This window comes from Triticum urartu, chromosome 1A, assembly GCF_056163025.1.
Source record: "Triticum urartu cultivar PI428250 chromosome 1A, HENAU_Tu73, whole genome shotgun sequence".
Classification (NCBI taxonomy): Eukaryota; Viridiplantae; Streptophyta; class Magnoliopsida; order Poales; family Poaceae; genus Triticum; species Triticum urartu.
In genome coordinates this window covers 205,324,929-205,329,055 of record NC_141873.1, presented here as the reverse complement: position 1 = coordinate 205,329,055, position 4,127 = coordinate 205,324,929, and positions in this window count along the sequence as shown.

Genomic DNA, 4,127 nt, shown 5'->3' with positions numbered 1-4,127 from the left:
GCACGTGGTTGATTGTATCCTTGTTGCTTGTTTGTCTTGTTGGGTAGAGCCGGGAGACGAGTTCGCTAACGAGGAGCCCGTTGAGTTTGCTTTTGAGGATCCAGTCAACTCTGACAACTGTGCAGGCAAGATGATCATACCCTCGAAATCACTACTATCTTTGCTATGCTAGTTTGCTCGCTCTTTTGCTATGCCAATGCTACGATGCCTACCACTTGCTTGCAAGCCTCCCAAAAATGTCATGTCAAACCTCTAACCCACCATTGTCCTAGCAAACCATTGATTGGCTATGTTACCGCTTTGCTCAGCTCCTCTTATAGCGTTGCTAGTTGCAGGTGAAGATTGGAGGCCGTTCCTTGTTGGAACCTTTATTTACTTGTTGGGATATCATTATATTGCTATGTTATCTTAATGCATCTATATACTTGGTAAAGGGTGGAAGGCTCGGCCTCTCGCCTACTGTTTTGTTCCACTCTTGCCGCCCTAGTTTCCGTCATATCGGTGTTATGTTCCCGGATTTTGCGTTCCTTACGCGGTTGGGTTATAATGGGAACCCCTTGATAGTTCGCCTTGATTAAAGCTTTTCCAGCAATGCCCAACATTGGTCTTACCATTCGCCACCTAGCCTCTTTTTCCCTTGGGTTACCGGAGCCCAAGGGTCATCTTATTTTACCCCCCCCCCCGGGCCAGTGCTCCTCTGAGTGTTGGTACGAACCGAGTAGACTGCGGGGCCACGTCGGGGCAACTTGAGGGTTGGTTTTACTCGTAGGATGTCTCATTTGAGTGTGCCCTGAGAAAGAGATATGTGCTGCTCCTTTCGGGATTTGTCGGCACATTTGGGCGGTGTTGCTGGTCTTGTTTTAACCTGTCGAAGTGTCTTGAATTACCGAGATACCGAGTCTGATCGGAACATCTTGGGAGGAGGTCTATTCCTTCGTTGACCGTGAGAGCTTATCATGGGCTAAGTTGGGACTCCCCTCCAGGGATTGAACTTTTGAAAGCCGTGCCCGCGGTTATGGGCAGATGGGAATTTGTTAATGTCCGGTTGTAGATAACTTGATCGCGAGGGTGCGAGATTGCTGAGTCCCTGTGGCTCACAGATTACTATTACACCAGATGCAAGGTCTGATGATTCCGCTCCAGGAGACGCGTATGAGCTCAAGTGGGAGTTTGACGAAGACTCTCAACGATACTATGTTTCCTTTCCCGATGATCAGTAGTGGTGCCCAGTTGGGGGTGATTGGGACCATTGTCGCATGTTGGGTTCTCTTTTATTTTGGCGCCATAATCGGGCCATGAGTGTTTGGTTGATGTAATGTTATTTATGTACTTGATTAACGTGGCGAGTGTAAGCCAACTATGTTATCTCCCCTTTTATTATTATATTACATGGGATGTTATGAAGATTGCCTAACTTGCGACATATGCCTTCAATGCGATTATGTCTCTAAGTCGTGCCTCGACACGTGGGAGCTATAGTCGCATCGAGGGTGTTACAAGTTGGTAATCAGAGCCTTCCCCGACCTTAGGAGCCCCATTTCTTGATCGTTTTTAGCGGTCGAGTTGTGTCTAGAAAAAAATGTTTTCAGTCTTTAGGAATTATCTATCGGAGAGTTTAGGAATTCTTTTTACTTCCGAGTCTCCTCTTCGCTCTGGTAAGGTATCCTGACGTAGAGTTTTGACTCTTCTCTTCTCAAATTTCACTAAAAAAAATTTTAGGATCACGCGGGTATCTTGGAATCGTTCCGATGGTTTTATGATGAGAACATTGTCTTGGTGCCTCCTGTCAAAGGTTTAGAGGAAGTGTCCTGGGGAGTTGAGCTCTGAGGTGTTGTCATCATAATTTTATCGTTGCAGTTCTGGAATACCTGAGTCTAGTACGCCGACATCGAAAATCTCTCTCATGCAGTTCGTTGGTGAGATAACCTCGACGCCACCCAGTACTATGGCGAGTTCGGGAGTATCGCCATAACTTGTATAACGGATGCTTTTTGAAGGTTGAGGTAGATGGTTTCCGAAGGTTTCTTGGTTATGTGTTGAAGGATGGATACAGCTGGATGTAGGATTTGCTAGTTTGGGTGAGATATTATGCTTCCCCTGTATCCCCAACACCTGATTGCATAACCGGAAAGGTTCGGGAGTTTCATAGGTGGGAATTCTAGTAGCTCTAGTTTTTCTTCCACGAATATTGGTTTGAGATTGGGATTTCTTACCGATTATTCGTTCTTGATCCGTACCTTGTTGATTTATTTCTCTACCTTAATTCTACGTGGCTTCTCAATTTATGGATATGTGACCATTTCAAGAGGAATGCATTCGTTCATTCTGTTCGGACGTGAAGACTATATATTGCCATTTTCATTCCATTGGATTCAGCTTCAATATTTATCTGTCAATGTGCTAATGGTGGTCAACCTCTTCAGGATGGCTCCTCCAACGCGCACGACTCCGAATCCTGATCCGCCACCACCTCCACCTCCTCCAAAGGCATGGCAAGCTGTGATGGCCGCAACCAATGCAAACACACAGCTGATCATGCAAATTCTTCAAGAGCGCAATCAAGGCAGTCACGGGAATCAAGGCAGCAATCAGAGTCACTTTACTACACTCAACCAGTTCCTTGCTAACGGGCCAAAGACTTTTAGCAATTGTGTTGAGGCAACCGATGCTGACGATTGGCTTGTGGATCTGTGTAAGCATTTCGAGTGCAGTAATGTCAGGCCTGAGAACTTTGTCAAGTTCGCTTCCTTCCAACTCAAAGATCAAGCTACAGAATGGTTCCAGCAGTACAAGGACTCCAGAGGTGGACGTGTTATCACTTGGGATGATTTCCGTTTAGATTTCCGAGCTCATCATATTCCGCAGAGCGTGGTTGAAAGCAAGCGTGAGGAATTCCGCAATCTGAAGCAAGGCTCTTTGTCTGTCTACGACTACAACAAGTTGTTCCAGAAGCCGGCCCGCTTTGCCAAGAAGGACGTGCCTGATGAGAAGAGGATGATATATCAGTTCAGGGGTGGTCTTAGAGAAGAAATTCAGCTCGCTCTTGTCCTCTTTGAGCCCTTGAGGTACGATGAGTTCTACAACATGGCACTGAAGCAAGAGGCTGCTCAGTTGAGGTGTGATGCTTCCAAGAAGCGAGTCAGAGATGTTACTCCTTCTTCCTCTACTCAAGTGGCCAAGCAGCAGAAGTTTTGGCTTCCTCCTCCTCCGTTCCATCAGCCGTACCAGCAGAAGAGTAAAGGTGGCAGTGGTTCTTCCCACCCACCCAACCCTGGCTTTCAGAACAAGACTTCGTCTCAAGCTCCAAGATCGAGTGCTCCATATCACCGTCCGCTTTCAGAGGTCACGTGCAACAAGTGCCAACAGAAGGGTCGCTATGCCAACAAGTGTCTCAACCAGAGGCGTCTTCCTCCTCCTCCTGTCAGATCGACAAGTACAGCTGTGGTCAAGCATAACCCCAAGCATGCCAAGGTCAATTTGATGAATGCAGCTCAGGCAGAGGACTCGTCAGATGTGATCATGGGTAACCTTCCTGTTAACGATGTTCCTGCAAAAGTTCTTTTTGACACTGGTGCATCGCATTTGTTTTTGTCATGCCCTTTTGCATCGAAGCACAATGTTCATACCGAGATTATGCCCAAAGTCATGCAAGTTGTTTCTCCCGGCAAGCTTTTGACTTCTAGTTTGGTTGCTCCCGATATCTCTATCACATTGGGTGATTACAAGTTTCTCTCTTCTCCGGTGGTTCTTGGTAACTCGGATATTGATCTTATTCTCGAGATGGATTGGCTTTCTAAGAACAAGGCTCATCTTGATTGTGCAGCCAGGCAGATTCAATTGACTCATTCGTCTGAGGATGTAATTGTCTTTGCCGCTCGTGATGATACTATCCGTCTGTTTTCTCTCAATGAGAATGGTGAATTGGATGCCATCTCTCAAATTCCAATCGTTTGCGAATATCAAGACGTCTTTCCAGAAGAGCTCCCAGGAATGCCTCCGCACCGGCCAGTTGAATTCATTATTGATCTTGAGCCTGGTACGGAACCTGTGTGCAAACGTCCTTACAAGCTCGGACCTGAAGAGTTGAAGGAGCTGAAGAAGCAACTCGATATGCAAGAGAAAATGGG